Consider the following 21,152-nt stretch of genomic DNA (forward strand, 5'->3'; position numbering starts at 1 on the left):
CTCCCCCCCACCCCATTTTTCTTCCCTTTTTAACCCAAATTTTGCTGCCCTAGCGGTGATGCAATCGAATTCCTAAGGACTAGGTGCAATCAGATTTCACTGGATCAAGAGGTGGAGGTGGAGGTGGAGGTGGGGGTGAGGGGTGGGAGGGAAGGAAGGGAGGGGCTCAGCTTGGCACAGGATGGGTGGGTGAGAAACTTGTTTTTCCGGAAGAGGGGCTGCGCTCTCACTGGGCATCAGAGGGGCGACCGTCCTACCGGGAGGGAGAAAGGGGGCCACGGCAGTAGCGGAGCACGAGTTGGCTCCCGGCTGCCTCCCCCCGGCTGCGCTGCGGCGTGTCCCGTCCTCCCCGCCCCCCTCTCTCCACCTCCAGGCCCCCTCAGTGACAGCTTCCCCCCTACTCCCCGTTTGCCGCCCCCTCCCCCTCCGCATTGCCCAGCCCAGCTTGCAGCGCGGCGCTGGCGGTTGCGGCTTGGGCGCAAACCTTTGCAGCCTCTTTCTCCACGCTCCACCTTTCCCTCTCCAGGCTGCAGACGCGTCCCGGCCAGCTGCGCGGTTCAGCCCCAGAGGGCGGGGATTTTGCTTCAAGAGGCAGCGGCTGGGTTGGGGTTGGAGTCAAAGGGCGCAGGCTCCCTCCGGGGTGGACGGACTGAGGAGGTGGTGGCCGCTGAGTTCCGGGGACTAAGCGAGGGCATAAAGGAGGAGGAGGAAGGCTGGTGGGAGAGCCAAGCGGTGGGGAGCTGGGGGCGGGGAAGGTCCAACTGCGGAGGCCCGCAGAGCTCTAGCTCTGGAGTGAGAGGGCCCGGAGAGCCACGAGCCACGAGCCGCCCGATCCGGGAGGGAAGAAGGTGAGTCCGAGGAGTTGGAGCAGCCCGTTTCCTGGGCGCTCTCTGTCCTTCCTTCCCTCCTTGCTTTTGCTCATCTCTACCCTCACCCCCATCTTTCCTTCTCTTCCTTTCTCTTTCCTCTGCTGGAGTAACTTAGACCTTAGAGCTCCACGCTGCTTTCCTTTGGGGACCCCCCCCCCACACACACACCTCGTCTTTCCCAGGCGATCTGTTGTTTGTCGGCTTTGTTTTATTTTCAGTTGAGTTACAGGATCCGTACCTTCTACGTTAGAGAGGGCACCGGTTTCATATCGCCCGAGAGAAGGTCGCTTGCTGCTCTGGTGCCCCCTCCTTCCCCGCCAGTTCTGTGTCTAGTTTCCATTCTCTCTCCCCACCCCACCCCGCCGCCCCTGGAGAGGTCTGGCATTCTTTGCAAAGATGCTCTGCTCCAGTGGAGGGGTCCCCCCACCCATGTTCCTCATTAGCATGCTCTCGGTTCACTGATTCTTTTTTGTTCTTGGGTTCTGTCATGAATGTTAATGTCAAAAAATAAAATATATCCTCATTGGGAAAATGAAGTTCCTGTTCTAAACTATATAAGTCTATTTGCTCAGCCGATATAGGAGGGTGGGAGAAAAACGAGTGACTTATTCACCTCTGCCTGTATCCCTGAGATTTTTTGGTCTTCATTTTGTTTTCCTATGTTATCACCGGGGAAGGGGTGATTTGGGGCAGGTGCAGTTGGGGCAGGGGGTGGCTGGGACGGGGAAGAGGAACCAGGGCTTCCTGCGGTCCGCGGGCACCTTGCTGGTTGCTAGTCTCCATCAGCGTCCCGTCTGCATCCAGAGACTCACTTAAGCTCATTTCGTGAAACATGAAGGAGTGTCTCTCAAAAGAGAGAGGAAACAGGATGGGTTACGCTATGTGTGGGTGCATCGTTGTGGTGGTGTTGGGGCGAGGCAAAACTTTAACGCTGTTGAAGTGGAAACCTTCCTATGACAACACTTTTTGTTGTTGGAATGGGTCTTAAAGTACCAGTGTTATAACTGACTTAATGGCCAACCTGTGATAGAACCAAGGGTTTTAAAAAAATCGTTATTTTCCATTGCTTTTTTTTTTTTACATTACTGATGAAATTGTCTTTGTGATATTGGGAAGCTACCCACTTTTACAAGACTTCATACCATTTTTCAATTTGGGAAAACAAGTTTCTGTGACTTTTCCCTTGGAAAATTCCTCAGTTGTTTGGGGGGGGGGAGGGACTTCCAGCTCTAAGTTAAAGTATAACCCAAGGAAAATTGAAGAGGGAGTGGGTGATTCCGGGAAAGGTCCATTTATCCAGTAGAATATTCAGCAGCTGTCATTTGGACTTGGCATTACTTAGTTTAAGGATATGAGGTGGGTACAAATTTAGGCCTTTGCCATGTGTGGTGCAGAGTGCTGGGCCTGGAGTCAGGAAGACTCAGCTTCCTCAGTTCAAATCTAGCTTCAGATACTTACTAGCCTGTGACCCTGGTCAATTCACTTCACCCTGTTTGCCTCACTTTCCTCATCTGTTAAATGAGCTGGAGAAGGAAATGGCAAACCACTCCAATATCTTTGCCATGAAAATGCCACATGGGTCACGAAGAGCCAGACATGACTCAACAATAATAATGTATTTCTGGATTTTTTCAGACTGGCTGTCCCTGGAGATATATTTTATATACACCTTTGTAATGGCTGTCCTTTTGATTCCTTTACAGAATCACCACTGATGCTCTTTCCCCTGCTCTTTATGTGACTTTTATATAAAGTAATTCCTTATGAGAAGAAAATAGTTTATTTCTAGACCATAATTAATTTGGGGGGAGGGGCCAGGGCAATGAGGGTTAAGTAACTTGCCCAGGGTCACACAGCTAGTAAGTGTCAAGTATCTGAGGCTGGATTTGAACTCAGGTCCTCCTGAGTCCAGGGCCAGTGCTTTATCCACTGTACCACCTAGCTGCTCCCACAATAGCTATTAATGTGTTAAATTTGACTTCAGCATAGAGGCAAATTGGATGATGGGATATTATAGTTAAATAGTAGAAACTGGAGTTTTAAAGTAATTTTGAATTTCTGCCAAGAGTATCAGGTTCTTACTAGGCTTCCTACCAGTTACTTACAGGAATGAAAGAGATTGTTTAGAGGGCAAAAAAAGAAAATAGTGGGGGAGGATTGTCACTATAATATTTTTTCCACATAAATATTTTATTATTTTCCAGTTACATTTAGAGATAATTTTCAACATTTGTTTTTATAAGATTTCTAGTTTCAAAATTTTCTCCATCCATCTCCTCCCTCCACCCTCCCCAAGACAGCAAGTAATCTGATATAGGTTATATATGTACAATCACATTAAACATATTTCTGCATTAGTCATGTAATGAGAGAAGAATCAGAGCAAAAAGGAAAAACCTCAAAAAAGAAAAACAGCAACAACAAAAACAATAGAAATAGTATGGTTTGATCTGCATCCAGATTCAACAGTTTTTTTTCCCCTGGATTTGGAGAGCATTTTCCATTATGAGTCCTTTGGAACTATCTTGGACCATTGTATTGTTGAGAAAAATCAAATCTATCATAGTTGATCAACACACAATGTTGTTGATACCATGTGCAATGTTCTCCTGGTTCTGCTCATCTCACTCATCATTAGTTCATGCTAGTCCTTCCAGGTTTCTCTGAAATCTGCCTGCTCATCATTTCTTACAGCATAATAGTATTCCATTATATTCATATACCACAACTTGTTCAGCTATTCCCCAGTTGATGGGCAACCCCTCAATTTCCAATTCCTTGCCACAACAAAAAGAGCAGCTATAAATGTTTTTGTACATATAGGTCCTTTTCCCTTTTTTATGATCTCTTTGGGAAAAAGACCTAATAGTGGTATTGCTTGGTCAAAGGGTATGCACAGCTTTATAGCCCTTTGGGCATAGTTCCAAACTGCTCTCCAGAATGGTTGGGTCAATTCACAACTCCACCAACAATGCATTAGTGTTCCAATTTTTCCACAGCTTCTCCAACATTTGTTATTTTCCTTTTTTGTCATATTAGCCAATCTGATAGGTGTCAGGTGGTACCTCAGAGTTGTTTTTATTTGCATCTCTCTAATCACTAGTGATTTAGAGCATTTTTTCATATGGCAATAGATAGCTTTGATTTCTTCATCAGAAAACTGCCTGTTCATATCCTTTGACCATTTCTCAATTGGGGAATGACTTGGGTTCTTATAAATTTGATTTAGTTCCCTATATATTTTAGAAATGAGGCCTTTATCAGAAGTACTGGCTATAAAAATTGTTTCCCAGTTTTCTGTCTGCCTTCTAATTTTGCATGCATTGCTTCTGTTTGTACAAAACCTTTTTAATTTAATATAATCAAAATCATCCATTTTGCATTTCATAATATTCTTTATCTCTTGTTTGGTCATAAACTGTTCTCCTTTCCAAAGATCTGAGAGGTAAACTATTCCTTCCTCTCCTAATTTACCTATGGTATCACCTTTTATGTCTAAATCATGTACCCATTTTGACCTTATTTTATTATAAGGTGTAAGATGTTGGTCTATGCCTAGTTTCTGCCATACTCACTTTCAGTTTTCCCAGCAGTTTTTGTCAAATATTGAATTCCTATCCCAGAAGCTGGAGTGTTTGGGTTTATCAAACAGTATATTACTAAGGTAATTTACTACTGTATCTCCTGTGCCTAACCTATTCCATTGATCCTCCACTCTATTTCTTAGCCAGTACCAGATAGTTTTGATGACTGCTGCTTTATAGTAAAGCTTCAGATTTGGTACAGCTAGTCTACCTTCCTGTGCATTTTTTTTTCATTATTTCCCTTGATATTCTTGACCTTTTGTTTTTCCAGATGAATTTTGTAATTATTTTTTCTAGCTCTATAAAATAATTTTTAGGTAGTCTGATTGGTATGGCACTGAATAAGTAAATTAATTTAGGTAGAATTATCATTTTTATTATATTAGCTTGGCCTATCCATGAGCAATTGATATTTTTCCAGTTATTTAGGTCTGATTTGATTTGTGTGAAGTGTTTTGTAATTGTGATAATAGAGTTCCTGGGTTTGTCTTGGCAAATAGACTCCCAGTCATTATAATATTTTAAGGGATATAGAGATGTTTCTCATTTGACCCCCTCCTTGGTTTCCTTATTTGTAACATTAGGGGCCTCTAGATGGTGCCCTCCATTCAAGAGGACCTGAGTTCAGATGTCACCTCAAACACTAGATGTGAGACTCTGGGCAAGTCACTTAACCCTAATTGCCTTAAACATTAGGGCCCATCTCCAGTTGTCCTGTCATATATATATATATATATATATATATATATATATATATATATATATCTTGCCACTGGACCCAGATGACTGGAAGAGAGAGTGGGGTTGGTGACCTTGCACAGCTCTCCCTCATTTAAATCCAATTCAGTGAAAGTCATGACATCGCCCAGATGTCATGGCCCTCTTCTAGAATAAGCACAAGCAACATCTGTAAGATTGAGATAAAAAATAGCAGTATTCTCTTGAAACTAGTGTGAGGAGTAAATGCGATGTGCTTTGATAGCCTTAAAACATGATATAAATGTCAGGTGCTATAGTTTTTATTATTTTTCTAGTTCTCATTTTATATTCAATGGAATTCTGATAGAAGTGATCTTAGAACAGGTCACTATTCTACAGGTTCCGTGTGTGTGTGTGTGTGTGTGTGTGTGTGTGTGTGTGTGTGTAACATTTTCACGATTGCAGAGGTGGATATAATTGCCTTTTTTTTTTTTTTAGTGAGGCAATTGGGGTTAAGTGACTTGCCCAGGGTCACACAGCTAGTAAGCGTTAAGTGTCTGAGGCCAGCTTTGAACTCAGGTCCTCTTGACTCCAGGGCCGGTGCTCTATCCACTGCGCCACCTAGCTGCCCCCTATGATTGCTTTTTTTAACTAAATAAAATTGTCGGCATATACGTTTATCTTTGTAGGTTTACTGAAAGTATCCTTGGGGCAACTCCAGTAGCAGACAGGATGATAGGGATGAAGTATGCTTCATCTTGTGCACATATGGTTTGGATTTTTTTTTCCCATTGAGTCTTTATAAGTTGAGATCTTTTCATTCCACATAATTTTTAAAATTTTATTTTAAAAATTGCAAACTTAAACTCCAAATAAAATGGGGCTTTCCATATACATAGTATAACAGAAGAAAAGGACTATCTATACATGAAACTGTATAGCTATCTCTGTAATGGATAACCTTTTTTTTTTTCAAATACACAATAAGTTCAATATGTGACTTTCAAAGCTATCCAGTGTGTCTTTGGTTCTTCCTTGTCTTTCTTCTCTTCTGTGTATTTAAAAGTAGATGTTTCAATCCCCTCCCCTTCCTTCCTCTCTCCCCTCCCTCCCTTCTTCCTTTCCTTCCTTCCTTCTCTACTGCCCTATCTCTTCTCTGGAAAAGAAAAAGAAATGAAGTCTTTGTAAAAAAATATGATTAGTAAACAAAATGAAGCTCTGCATTGGCCCTGTCTGAAAATCTGTCTCTGCATCTTGGGTCCATTATCTTTTGGTCAGGCAGTGTGTAGCATGCTTCATCATCAGTCATTCGTTCTGCATAGTCTGGAGGTTATGAATATTCAGTATGGTAATATCTATGAAAAGGTTGTTTTTAGATTTTTTTTTAATTGGTCACTGTTATGCCCAGTTGATTGTGGGCAAATTATTTCTGTGCTGATGCTCTAGTTCTAATACAGTTTATTTGTTATAGTCTCAATCTTTTGAGATTTGTCTTTGCAGAATGGGATTTTGTCAGTTGTTGGTTTATAAAGGAGTATGAACTTCTAATATATTATTTGTATTTGTCTCATTCCTTGATGGGAGTTCAGATAAAAATGATTCTGGGACAGGTTGCTTTCCTGCCATTATTCTTTTGTAGTTAATGGTCTGTAGAATATTGCACAGATGGATAAAATAATGACTTTTTATAATTGAATAGAAATGTTGGGACATAAGCTTATCTTCTGAAGACTCACTGAAAGCATCTTTGGGACAAATCCAGGAGTAGACAGTATGACAAGAATGACATATACCCATTTTTATGAGATTTTTATTTCTTCTGCTAAGTATCTGTATTTTGAAAGGTATTTGTTTTATGTAGCTGGGAGATTATAATTATTGCTATTTATTAGTTATTGCTACCTATTAATATTCTTAAATGTTTATAGTTCAGTATTACGCTTAGGTGACTGGACAACAATTCTATTTATGATTGGTTTGGTTCCAATACAGATTAGTTGTTGGATTTTTGAGGTCTGTTATTTGTAATATGGGGTGTCACAGTGTATAGAATACTGGGTTTGAAATCAGGAAGACTCATATTCATGAGTTAAAATCATATATTTTACTCGCTGTGTGACCCTGGGCAAGTCACTTTTTTTTTTGGTGGTGCAATGGGGGTTAAGTGACTTGTCCAGGGTCACACAGCTAGTAAGTGTCAAGTGTCTGAGGCCAGATTTGAAACCCAGTACTCCTGAATCCAAGGCCGGTGCTTTATCCACTGTGCCACCTAGCTGCCCCGGCAAGTCACTTTTAATCTTGTTTGCCTTAGTTTCCTCATCTGTAAAATGAGCTGGAGAAGAAAATAGTAAGCCACTCCAGCATTTTTGCCAAAAAAACCCCAAATGGGGTCATTAAGAGTCAGACATGACTGAAATGACTCAACAACAAAGTTTATGAAAGAAAGCCAGCTTCTGATGCAGGTTGGTAGCCATCAAATCATGTGTTGCTTCTGATGCAGGTTGGTAGCCACCAAATCATGTGTTGCTAGGTGTAGTTAGTGGCTATGAAGTGGTCCTATGTTGTGCTGGTAACAGGGTTGGCAGTGACTTTTACTCATCCTAACTGTCTTTGGGCCCCATTCCCTTTAGGAATAGCTCAAACCAAGCCCAGGAAGATGTCTGTGGGTCAGGCTCAGTGCCAGCCTCATCTGTCATACCCCTCCTGGCCATGGTTGATTCATTGCCCAGAGGAACCCAGTTTAAGTATTCTTTTTGCCTTAGGAAGCTGTAAAAATGAATCATAATCCTCTAAATTCTGGGTCCCCAGCCAGAGATGGAACTCTATCAAAAGAGGGCAGTTTTAGAGCACTCCCTCCTCCCAAGAGGCTCTCTCCTAGTTGTCCATTTGAATGACTTACCTAGATCAGCAAAATGAGTACAATTATCCCTTCCACATTTGGGTCGGCATAAGAAATTAAATGGGGAGTTTTGTGGGAGCTGCAGACAACACACAAAGGCCAGCAAATGACACAGAAAAAGTTTAGAAACTCAGAAATGTGTAAAATATATGGATAGTATTATATTCAACAGAATTTTATCTTTTACCATAAATAGTCACATTTTTCTTCTTCTCTGGTACAAAGGGAAGGCCAACAGTGTTTACTCAGATTTTTGGGATCATGAAGGCACTGTGCCTCTAACCCCCTAGATGTGGAAGGGATAACTGTTAATTTACAGGATTTGTCAAAATTGCAGATTTAAAAGATTTAACTAAATGTTTAAACAAACTTTTTTCTTTTTTTTCTTTTCTCCTTTTTTTGGTGAGGCAATGAGGGTTAAGTGACTTGCCCAGGGTCACACCGCTCGTAAGTGTCAAGTGACTGAGGTCAAATTTGAACTCAGGTCCCTCCTGAATCCAGGGCCAGTGCTTTATCCATTATGCCACCTAGCTGCCCTTAAACAAACTTTTTAAGAAATGTATTTTCCTGTGCTGAAGAGTGTTAGCCTAAGGGGAAGAAGGGAAAAGTAATTGCTGTAGTCTGGAGGGGTTTTCAGCGACAGTTATCTATCCCTACATTCTTCAGTCATATCACCCAGATTCTGGAGTCCTGGCGATTCTTTCCCCCAACCCCCATCGCTGCTTACTGGCTCCTATGTGCTTCTTCTTCCCTCCTAGATTCTCTCCATATTTTCTTCTTAGAATGGAAGAAGTTAGCTTGTCAATGAGAGCAAGGCCCTGCCAGTAGTCCTAGAGTTGATTTAACTCTTGGGGCATTCTTATCTCCTTGGAGATTCCTAAGGTAATGCTATGTATGGAGTTATTTCATAAGTGCTCAATTTTTGCAGCCTGCAGTATTGTGTTGCCCTTTTGGCCATTTGCATAATGTACATTGATCAGTAAGCCTGGGCTCCTTGAGATGACTCTGTCTGTGATATCTGTTATCACTAAGTTCATTCTGAATTGTCATCATTGAGTCCCTCTGTTTTATTTTAAAAATCAGCATCGGGGCAGGTAGGTGGTACAGTGGATAAAGCACTGGCCCTGGATTCAGGAGTACCTGAGTTCAAATCCGGCCTCAGACACTTGACACTTACTAGCTGTGTGACCCTGGGCAAGTCACTTAACCCCCATTGCCCCACAAAAAAACCAAAACAAAACAAAACAAAAATCAGCATGACAGTTTGTTGGGAGCTTCTTTCACATATTATTGGATGTCATGCATGGAGGGCCTTTTGGTTAATGCTAGTTTAACATTATTATTAATTATTATTATTATTATCATCCTTAGGTTAATCCAGGGAAGTACAGGTATTGTCCCCATTTGACAGATAAAAAACAGGCTTAGAATGTAAGCATCCAGAACACAGAGATTTTTGTATTTTGGTCTTTGTATCCCTGGTACCTAGCAAACTTCTTATAACCTAGAAGATTAATGAATCTTTGTTGAATTGAATTGACTTACCCTTCGTTTAATGTCAAGGGTAGGATTTGAACTGAAGTCTTAATGTTTCCAAGGACAGTGCTCTCTCCAGTATACCACACTTCCTTTCTAATACTGTAAACAGCAATTAAAAAACATCTCCTGTTGCCTGTCACTTCACTTTCATGTCAGATTTTATATGTGTAGTTAACATTCATATAGTGCCATAATGTTTACAAAACACTTTACATGTGTTAACTCATTTGATGCTCCCAGCAATCCAGTGAAGTAGTTTTATATCTACTTTTTATAGTTGAGGAAGCTGAGACAGCAAACATTTAAGTGACTTGTTCAGGTAACTCAGGCTACTCTGTTAGTAAGTGTTTGAAGTAGGATTTAAATTCAGGTCTTTCTGATTCTAAATTCCAGACTTGATTCTTCTGTCGAATTTCCTTGGAGTGTCTATGTCTTTGACTGACATAGACTGACATAGACACTCCATTGAGGGTCTTGTGATCTGTTTGTGTTGGAAGATTTTACACCTTTTTCTTCTTTCTTTTCTTTTCTTTTTTTTTTTTTTAGGCAGTTGGGGTTAAGTGACTTGCCCAGGGTCACACAGCTAGTAAGTGTTAAGTGCCTGAGGCTGGATTTGAACTCAGGTCCTCCTGACTCCAGGGCTGGTGCTCTATCCACTGCACTACCTAGCTGCCCCTCTTTCTTTTCTTAATAGTACTTTTTTTCTAATTACAAGACTACTTTTTTTTTTTTTGGTGATGCAGTTGGGGTTAAGTGATTGCCCAGAGTCACACAGCTAGTGTCCACTGTACCACCTAGCTGCCCCTTGAACTGGTATTCTTATCACTTTTATTCAGTTGTGCTTTCTTTCCCCCCTTATTACTTAGGATATATGGATTAGAAGGCAGAATTAAGATGAAGGCAATAGTTAGAAAGGTCTGTCTTACTATTTCTGGAAGTCCAAAAAAGTTTTCTTCATGCTCATAATCCTTGGTGAACCCTGCTTCCTGATTATTTCCTGCAATTCTCCCGGTGATATTTTTTCTGAAAGTAGGTCTTGTCTACTTTTAGAAGAAAAACACACCATATAAATCTCCTTTGTGAAACATTATGTTTTTCTTCTTAATAGACAATCTTATTAAAGTATTCCATTTTTAGTCATTATATAAAAAGGATATTAAAACAAGCAGGATCCATTTTTAAATGGTAAGTTAGTGCTTTTTAAAAAAGCAATTTAGAACCATTATCTAAATATGCCATCAAGTGGTTTTTGTTTTGTTTTAGGTCATAAAGAAACTTTACTTTTTGTGATGGTTTTCAGCAGGAAACATGCAGCCTTTGTTTTTAACAGTGTAATAGTATTCCTTTTAGGGATGTGGTATAGAAGTGGGGGCTTGCATTTGAGAGACAGCAAGTCTGGATTGGACTCAATCTTTTGATATTTAAGAGCTGTGTGACATTGTGGGAGTCACCTAACTTCTCTGTTTTTGTTTCTGACTGGAGTTAAGTTCATTGGTACCACCTGCTTCAAAGGGTTGTTGTTTAGATCAAAAGCATGTCATCAGACCATCCATCTATAGTTGAAAGGGACTTCAGAGTCCCTCTGATATAGAGGTTCTTTTCCTTTTTGTTGTGTTGGCAGTCTGGTGAAACCTATAGTCCTCTTCTCAGAATAATCTTTTTAAATGCATAAAATAAAATACATAAGATTACAGAGGAAACCAACTGTAATGAAATGCAATTATCAAAATACTAAAAAAACCCACAAAAACCAAAACAAACTCACCAAGTTTCAGGTTAAGAACCTCCCCCAATTTTATAGATGAAGAAACTGAGGTCCAGAGAGGTTGTGCCTTGCAGGTAGTGGGCATCAGAGGCAGGTTTGAACCCAGGTCCTCTGACACCAGTACCAAGACTCTCTTTGTACCATGCTGCCTCATGTAATTTAAGCTATAAGACCATATAGATGTCAGCAATGCCGGGGTGACTTCCTAAGTGAGACAGAATTATAATGCAATAATGATTAGTTGGAATAGAAAGTTTTTAGAAGCTAGATATCTCTCAGTATCATTGGAATTCTTGAACCGTGGCCTGAAATGGATTGCTCTTGTCATTTTAAATCTGGACCACTGACAGTTAACTTGATACTATCCTACAAATGCTTTAGTCAAGAGGGACCCATTAAAGCTCTGTCATCTTACACAGACTAACTTCCATTCGGTCTAGGTTGTCTGAAGCCCCACAGGCTTTCTGAATGTTAAATTATAAGAGGGGAAAGCTTCAGAATGAGCATTTGAAGTTAATATTAAATTTGCTCAGCTCAAAGTTATTTTAAATAAGAGTTCACTTTAGCATTACTCTCTATCTTTTAAAATCTTTGCCTTCTCACTGCCTAGTGCTTTTTACATGGTCAGTGTTTTTGAGATAATGGAGAATTGGGGACTTCTTTCAGGAAGCTTTCCTGCTTCACTCTTCCAGCTGAAAGTATTTGTCCGGAGCACTTTGTCTGGATTTTCCTTAGCTCTTATCATGCTTTGTGGACATATTGAACCAAGTAGCCTAAGAAGGGATGAATGGGGACCCAGTCTGGAAAGGGAGCATCCCTGTTGATCAGAGTGGGATAAGCTTGGGAATGCCCCCCTGCACTTCAGCCTGGGTGAGATAGACGACAACAACAACAATAACATAAATTTTACAAAAATTAAAAACCTTCACAAATCTGAAAGCAATAACACCATCACACACAAACACATCTTTTAGTAGCAAGTGACTAAATATATTTCCATTGCATCAGGAAAATTTAGGAGATGGTCATTCGGCCCACAGGGAGTAGATTGCCATATCCTTCTCAGGAACAGTGTTGAGTTGATTTGGTCATGGTTCTAGAACTGGAGAGAAGGGAATTGGAGCAGAAGGTAGCTTGGGAGTAGGGAGTGAAATAAAGCATAGCCAGGATCTTCCTGAAATAGTAGTACAAGAAGGCAGACACTAATGAGAAGGGTGGCACTGGTGGTAGTGGTGGTGGTGCTCGGGGCCCAAGTCCCAGAGATAAAACGATTAAACCGTCCAGGCATGGTCTCTTGTCTGATTGAGAAGATGGCCACTCATTTCCCCACCTTTCATCTCTGTGAGAAAATAATGGGGTTTTATGAGACCCAGAGAGCCTAGCCAGACCTTTCTTTTTTTTAAAAAATAAAAGTATTTTATTATTTTCTGGTTACATGTAGAGATAGTTTTCAACATTTGTTTTGATAAGATTTCCAATTTCGGGGGCAGCTAGGTGGTGCAGTGGATAAAGCACTGGCCTTGGATTCAGGAGGACCTGAGTTCAAATCCAGCCTCAGACACTTGACACTTAACTAGTTGTGTGAATCTGGGCAAGTCACTTAACCCTCATTGCCCTGCAAAAAAAAAGAAAAAGGAAAAGATTTCCAATTTCAAATTTTTCTCCCTCCCTTTCCACCTCCCTAAGACAGCAGGTAATCTGATTTAGGTTTTAAAAATTTTTCTATATATAATAACATCAAATATATTTCTGCATTAGTCATGTTATAAGAGAAGAATCAGAGCAAAAAGGAAAAACCTCAAAAAAGAAAAACAACAGCACCCAAACCAAAAGAAATAGTATGGTTCAATCAGCATCCATATTCCACAATTTTTTTTTTCCCCCGGATTTGGAGAGCCTTTTCCATCATGAGTCCTTTGGAACTTTCTTGTACTGTTGTATTGGTGAGAAGAATCTAGTCTATCATAGTTGATCAACACATAATGTTGATGATACTGTGTATAATGTTCTTCTGGTTCTGCTCGTCTCACTTATCAGTTCATGCAAGTCCTTCCAGGTTTCTCTGAACTCCTCCTGCTTATCGTTTCTTACATCGAAATAGAATTCCATTACATTCATAATACCACAGCTTGTTCAGCCATTCCCCAATTAATGGGCAGCCCCTCAATTTCCAATTCTTTGCCACCACAAAAAGAGCAGCTATAAATATTTTTTGTACATGTGGGTCCTTTTCCCTTTTTAGCCAGATCTTTTTTAAGGCCAGCCCAGAGTCGGGAGAATTTCAAAGGAAATGTGGTCAGACCTTGGACTATGAATAGGAATTAAACCCACACCTACCTGAAGGCTTTTTTCCCTACCGAGGGCTCCACGTACTCTGACATCAGTATGCACTTCACGAAACCACCCTCAAATCCAATAAACTGATAGATTTGAATGATACTAGCCAATTAGCTTTGAGCAATGTATAAGGGTGGGTTCTGCTCTTGGCCCACAGGAAGCTTACAGGGTCACAGGAGCTCTTGGCTTGGAACGCTGGCAGATGATTCTCTTCTCTCTATCCTAGATAGGCCTTCTGATCTTTCTGAGTAATGCACTCTCTCTCTCTTTTTACTAATATTAAATATCCTTTAATAAATGCTTCATGCCCCAAATTGGTGCAGTAGCCTCTAATTTCTAAGCAGCTACATATTAAAACCCTAGCTAATTTTCCCTAAAACTTGGGACAGTAATAGGGCAATCCCATATAATTTTAATCACCACTTCACTATGGTGCATTTGGAAGGGAGCTTTCAAGTCTCCAAGTCTTTGGGCCTATGCAAGAGGCCCAATTTCCTTGAATAAATTGGGGTCATATTCTTCCTCTGAGCTCTTCAACCATAGTTTGTTATCTCTGAGACATTTGAAATTTTGTTTGTGTTTGGGGCGGAGGAAGGAAGATTAGTTTACAAGTAACTGACCTGTAACAGATTAAATATAACATTAGGCTAGATCCAGCAATTCAAATTAACACACCTTTATTAAGCTTCCTTATATATAAGGTCATGAGTGATAACTCTTTTCCTTCCTGGTACTGAGGTAAACCCTGGGGCCTCTTTGGCTGCTTAAGTCAACCTCTGGTAGGTCCTTTCAACCTGGAAAGTCTTCAAGTGCTAGATTGGGATCCATATGTATAGACATTATTCCAGGACTGGCCTACCTAAGTTTGGAAAGGTTTATCACCACAAGGCTGACCCTGATCAGGAGATCAGGGGAATTTTCGAATTCATACCAAGTCAAGAAAAGCCTTTACTCAGGTGTAGAGGGAGAACCTGTGCCAATAAAACCCATGAGTCCTTGAAGTATTGGAAAATGTATGTATGTATGTGTGCAGGGGCACTGTGCTAGAGAGATATAAAACAGTCTGTGAATAAGAGGAGTTACACAAATCCTCATGGAGTAGACCATTTAAATTCGGGAGTTTGTAAATATTTGGGATAGGGCATATTTAAATCCTTTTTAAAAAGTTGACATACATTTCTCTTTGACTACTATAACTTTTGTCACTCCTTTTAAAAATAGCTACATTTCACAGTTGTCCGAAATGAGCCAGTTCCTGTTGGGAGGTAATTTATTCTCTGAAGGCTTTGAAAAGTTGCCTAACATCTTTGTTTTCTTTGTTCCCACAGATCTCTGGTGAGGCAAGATTATTTCTGCAATGGGTGTCTGTTTATCAAATGAGGGAGATCACAGTCTTTGAATGGTTTGCTTGAGTTGGGGGTGGGAGGGGCTTTTTAGAATGTACAATGTAGAGTAGGCAAAAGGAATAGAAATAGAAATCAAAATAAACTGAATCATTCTTTTTTTCTTTTCTCTTTGTTTTTTGTGGGGCAATGAGGGTTAAGTGACTTGCTCAGGGTCACACAGCTAGTAAGTGTCAAGTGTTTTTGGTCTGATTTGAACTCAGGTACTCCTGAATCCAGGGCCAGTGCTTTATCCAGGGTGCCACCTAGCTGCCCCCTAAACTGGGTCATTCTTGTTGGACTCAGAAGAGAATTGCTTTAAAATAAACAAAGATGAGATATATGTTAACTTTTTAAAAAAGCAAAATAAAGATTAAACAGATTTGCCAAATAACAATCTAGAAGCAACTGAACACAGTAGCAAAATTCCATAATCAGAATATAAACAAGCATTTATTAAGTGCCTGCCATGTATCAGGGACTGTGATAGAAATATTAATACAAAGACTAAAACAATGAAACAAGCTTAAGAACCCCTCCCCCCAATTTGGATGTGACCCATATGGGAATAAAGGTTTTGTTTTCCTTCCTTCCTTCCTTTCTAATGGTGTGTGTGTGTGTGGAAATGAGAGAGAGGGGGAAGAGGCCTGATAATTAAAAAAGATTGAGAAATATGAGTAATATTTTTTTTTTTGGCGGGGCAATGAGGGATAAGTGACTTGCCCAGGGTCACATAACTAGTAAGTGTCAAGTGTCTGAGGCCAGATTTGAACTCAGGTCCTCCTGAATCCAGGGCTGGTGCCACCTAGTTGCCCCCATAATATTTTTAAAATAATAAAAGTTGAAAAGATGTATTCCCTAAACATGATGTTGTGATAAATAATGGAATTTGGCAGATTGATTGGGATGGGCCACACCTGTCCTGTCCTGAGTGACGTATGCTGCTGATGTCAGCAGGAGAAACTTCTCTCCACAGGCAGTTTGAAGGACCCCCTCTTTGGGGGGATGGAGAGTAAACGCTCACTGAGGGGAACTAAGTCTCTTTCAGGAGTCACTTTCCTTCTGGTGCTTCAAGCTGCAGGAGTGGGCAGAAAGAGGTTTTTTTTCCTGGCAGTTTGTCCTGTGGGCCCTGACTACAAAGCTGTTTCCCATTGAAGCTACAGACCCCAGGTGGTGAGTTAACATACAAGCCCTCCTCTTTTGAATTAGCTGAACTGGAAGCCAGTTTGGGGATTGTATAGACTTAGGTTAGAGTTAGGGGGATTATCCATTTTTCTTTTTCCCTATTCCCTTGTCTTTGATTTTATTAATTTCACCTTTTCTGTTTATTTTATTCCCATTAATGAAACCTGATTTTTTTGTGGAAAAGAAGCTGTTAGGCTCCTTTCTTATTGGCCTGGGAGAAATATCTAAAAAGGCAGTTCGGAGGGGAGGGAACTTTGGGCCTAGACCCTCATTATTTCCGGGACCCCAATATTACGGTGAGCCACTCAATTAACTTGCCCTATATCAAATTTGGCCCCAACAATGCCATAAGAAGATATAGCAATGAATGAATAAGAGGAAATATACACCCTTATTGAGTATACCTTTTCCTCAGCTATTAAGACCCTTTATTTCCTTTTTTTCTGCAAATGCTCTGAGACTTAGTTACCTAACAGAAGGACTCACAGACTTGACATGGAAAGGAAAAGGCCTCCAGTGGAGGTGCCTGCAGACTTAAGTGAAAAAGGCTCTGGGTTGGTGCTCAAAGATCAGGCAGTCTTGAAGGCATCGCTAGCACCAAGCAATGTAACTGGCACAGAGTAGGCACTTAATAAATGATTCTTTATTGACTGGGAAAAAAATGTAGTTGTTTTAAAAAGATATTTTGGTGAGGACAAAGCATATTTAAACAAAAGGGTTTAAATGAGTGGACTGGAGTATGAACTCACTATTAGACAAAAACTGGAAAATAATGTAGCAGAAACTTGGTTTAAGTAGCCAAACATTTCATACTGTCACGGGGGAAATTGGTGGTGCTAGGTTCTCATGTATTCCTCTTTAAAGAATTACACATCTCACACACAGTTCAATTAGAATAAAATAGTCTCTTATTTGGGCACTTAGAGAAAGAGACCGGGAAGGAAGTCAAAGACTTTCCTTCATGGTGGGGAGGAGATATCTTAGAGACATTTTGCTCCCTCAATAGAAGAAAGGCAAAAGCTTTTATAGAGGAAGGATGTTGGGGGAGAGATGGTGTGACCACCTGACTATGGAAAGTTCCCTTTGGAGGTGGGGAAACCTTGAATGAGGGGTGGGATGGGAAAGTCTTGAATGAGGAGTGGTGGTACTGACTTCTGGAGTTATTTCTGTCCCCTGGTGCCAATCAGGTAGCAGCTATGCCTATTGGGCTTATTTCCCCTACTTCTTAGGTGTATTCATACTTATAGCTAGTTGGCCAATTTAAACTTTAATAGTCCCTTAATTCTTTCATATGTCCCAATCTCATATCAATTCCATATACTACGAAAAACATGCTATATATAATGGATATATGACTTAAATATAAAAGACCATATTATAAACAAATTAAAGAGGAAAAGAAACCCTTTTCACAGATGTAGATGGGGGAATGTTTTTGACCAAATAAGGGATAGAGATGGTTACAGGATATAAAACAGATATAAAGTTATATAAGATTGAAAAACTTGGGTAGCTAGGTGGCACAGTGGATAGAGCACTGGCCCTGGAGTCAGGAGTACCTGAGTTCAAATCCGGCCTTAGACACTTAACACTTACCAGCTGTGTGATTCTGGGCAAGTCACTTAACCCCAATTGCCTCACTAAAAAAAAAAAAAAGATTGAAAAACTTGCATGAACAAAATTAATATGATAATTAAAAGGAAAACAGTTAATAGGGGGGAATCTTGGCTTTTTCTGATGAGATTTGATATTTAAGATATGTAGGGAATTGATTAAAACATATAAGAACAGGAGCCATTTCCTAATATGTAAATGGTCAAAGGATATGAACAGGAATTTCTCAAGGGAATTAAACTATCAATGACAACATGAAAAAATGTTTTATATGACTAGTGGATTTGAAATAAATTTGAAATGTAGAAATATAAATTAAGGTAACTCTAAAGTTTCACCTCTAATTTTGTGACAAAAATCACAAAATAGGGAAAATGATAATTGTTAGAGGAGTTGTGGAAGGATAAGCACACCAATGTACTACTGGAGAAGATGTGAATTGGTCCAACCATTTTGGTCCTGTGCCACCAATTATTTGGAACTGTACATTCCCCCCTCCCCCAAATCATTAAACTGTATACCCTTTGATCCAGTGATATAAGTACTAAGCACTTATCCCAAGGTAGTCAAGGAGAGAGAAAAAGGACCCATATGTACAAAAATAATTAGTAATATCACTTTGCAAAGATAGGAAAAGACCTAGAAACAAAGTACATGCACAACAATAGGGGAATGTCTAAGTAAAGCATGGTCTATAATGATAATGGAATATTGTTGCACCATATGAAGTGAGGAAAAGGATGGATTAAGAGAAATTTGGCTTTGAAGACACCTATGAGGTAATGCAAAGTGAGTGGAACCAGAGAAATCATTAGCACAGTGACTTCAATAATCTAAAGGAAGGCAACTTTGAAAGACTGGTCAATGAAGTGACCACTATTCCAGAAAACTAATGAATCGTGTTTCCCACTTCTTGGCAGGGAGATGATGAATAGAAGTGCAGGATGAGACACTTTTTCCAACATGATAAGTGTATGACTGTACTATATTTGTTACATGGGAAAGATTTGTATTTTTTTAGGGAGGAGGTGGAGGGGGGAGGGGAGTGAGTAGGTAATGATAATGTTGCAAAAGAAGAAAGGGACATCAATGAAACATTAAAAAACAAAAGAGAACAAAAGCAGGTTCAAAAGGAGATACAATCGGGGAAGTTTTGTTACTATTTTAAATTTAGTATATGTTTTAAAGGCTACAAAATAGAAATGCACAGTTCAGATACAGGCCTCTATCTCATCGTATAATGAAATGTTTATGTTTGTTAATATTTAAGTTCTTTAAAGAAAAAAGGGGATAGGGTTTTGTCACTTGGAGGAAAAAGTATTTTAGTAATTCAGTGTTCTTTCCTTTTTATATTCCAAAAGCTCTTCATATACTTCCCTATTGTCAATAGTCCATTATCACTAGCAGCATTAATAGTTTTTATTAACATAACTTAGCAGTATAAGCCTAAAAAGCTTTGCATTTTACAATTCATATTCTAATGTTTTTTCTTAATAGTATTTTTCCCCCAATTACATGGAAAGATAGTTTTCAACATTCATTTTTGTAAGATTTTGAGTTCCAAATATTTCTCCCTCCCTCCCTTTCCTCCCCCTCCCCAAGATAGCAAGCAGTCTGATATAGGTACAATCATGTTAAACATTTCCATATTAGTCTTCTTGTGAAAGAAGAATCTGATGTTTTAAAAGAATTCCCAATTCAACCCATAACTCAACAAGAGAATTCTTTTAAAATTATTTATTTTTAGCATTCATTTAAAAAATTTCTTTTGAATTCTAAATTCTTTCCCTCCACCTCACCTCTTACCCACCCATTGAAAAGGCAAATAATATGATATCAATTATATATATGAAATCATGCAAAATATATTTCCATATTAGCTATGTTGTTTGAAAAAAACAAGAAACGTATAATGAAAAAATTCTACTTTAATCTGCTTTCAGAGTTCACCAGTTCTCTCTCTGGAAGAGGTTAGCATTTTTTATTATGAGTCCTTCAGAATTGTCTTATTTTATCGATCAATTAGCTAAGTTTTTCATAGTTATCATTACAATGCTGCTGTTCCTCTGTCCAGTATTCTCCTGCTTCTGCTCAATTCCCTTTGCATGAGTTCATATAAGTCTTCCCGATTTTTTTGAAACCATCCTGCTCATAATTTCTTTATTATGTTTGTTTTATTGTGTTTTTATTTATTTTATTAAACATTTCCACCAATTACATTTTTCGGTTGTTTTTGTGGGGCAGTGAGGGTTAAGTGACTTGCCAAGGGTCACACAGCTAGTGTGTGACACAAGTGTCTGAGGCCAGATTGAACTCAGGTCCTCCTGAATCCAGGGCCAGTGCTTTATCCACTGCACCACCTAGCTGCCCCCCTGCTCATCATTTCTTTTAGCACAATGGTATTATATTCATACAGCACAACTTGTTCAACCCTTTCCCAATTGGTGGGCACCCTCTCCATTTCCAGGTCTTTGCCACCACAAAAAGAGCTGCTGGTTTGGGGTTCACTGCCAAAAGTTTTCATGAATCTTGGACATTTCCTATCAGTTTCTCAAGATTGGCCCCTGAACTAAAGTCACAAGGCAAAGTTAATTATAATCCACAGTTTCTAATATTTCTCCCTTCCTTCTATTTGAATCCTCTTTTTTGGTCAACTATTTCCACATAAGGAATTAATTCCAGGTCTTTAAAAGATATATATAGGCAAACAATTATACTTTGCCCTTAATTGTACTGTGGCTGCTGAGTGTCATATATGTGCACATTGCTCATTGTAGGACTTTATAAATTGTTGAATTTCATTCTTTGATGTCTATGAAGAGATGCAGTCTTCCCACCCTCCCCCAACCCTGTGATTCTTTGTGCCATGGAGGCAGCTGTAGCATAATGGATAGGGTGTTGGAATCAGGAAGGCTTGGGTTCAAATCCAGCCCTGACAATTAGCATCGGTGAGACCTTGATCTGAATCATACCAATTTGCGGGGAGGGCAAAGACAGACAGGGGGACGGCCACAATGTTTTACTGGTATCCTTGTGATGTCAGGAGCAGGGGAGGATGAAGTCCAGCACATCAGGCAGACTCTATGGTGAAATCATAGGAGGATATAGACAAGAGTTGGTTAGGATGAGCTGGTATAGATGGGTTGGTTGTAATTTATATGATTGGAGGGAAACATCTGGATGGATGAGCTCACTATCAATTTGAGTAACCCTAGGCAAGTCATTTAACCTTTTTATGTTGAGATAACTCCCTAGGACTTAATTATTAAGCTATCTGGA

General features: G+C 39.8%; 1 protein-coding gene across 1 annotated transcript in view; it reads left to right on the plus strand.

Moving 5' to 3' along the window:
* Positions 1 to 716: 716 nt before the first annotated feature.
* The window catches only part of GOLM1 (golgi membrane protein 1), a 113,412-nt gene continuing 92,976 nt past the window's right edge, over positions 717 to 21,152 (plus strand). The window contains exon 1 of the mRNA XM_043968798.1: positions 717 to 848. The gene's annotated coding sequence lies outside the window, so the exon portion shown is untranslated. The remainder of the gene's footprint in view (positions 849 to 21,152) is intronic.

Source organism: Dromiciops gliroides, chromosome 1 (genome assembly GCF_019393635.1).
Source record: "Dromiciops gliroides isolate mDroGli1 chromosome 1, mDroGli1.pri, whole genome shotgun sequence".
In the NCBI taxonomy this organism is placed as follows: Eukaryota; Metazoa; Chordata; class Mammalia; order Microbiotheria; family Microbiotheriidae; genus Dromiciops; species Dromiciops gliroides.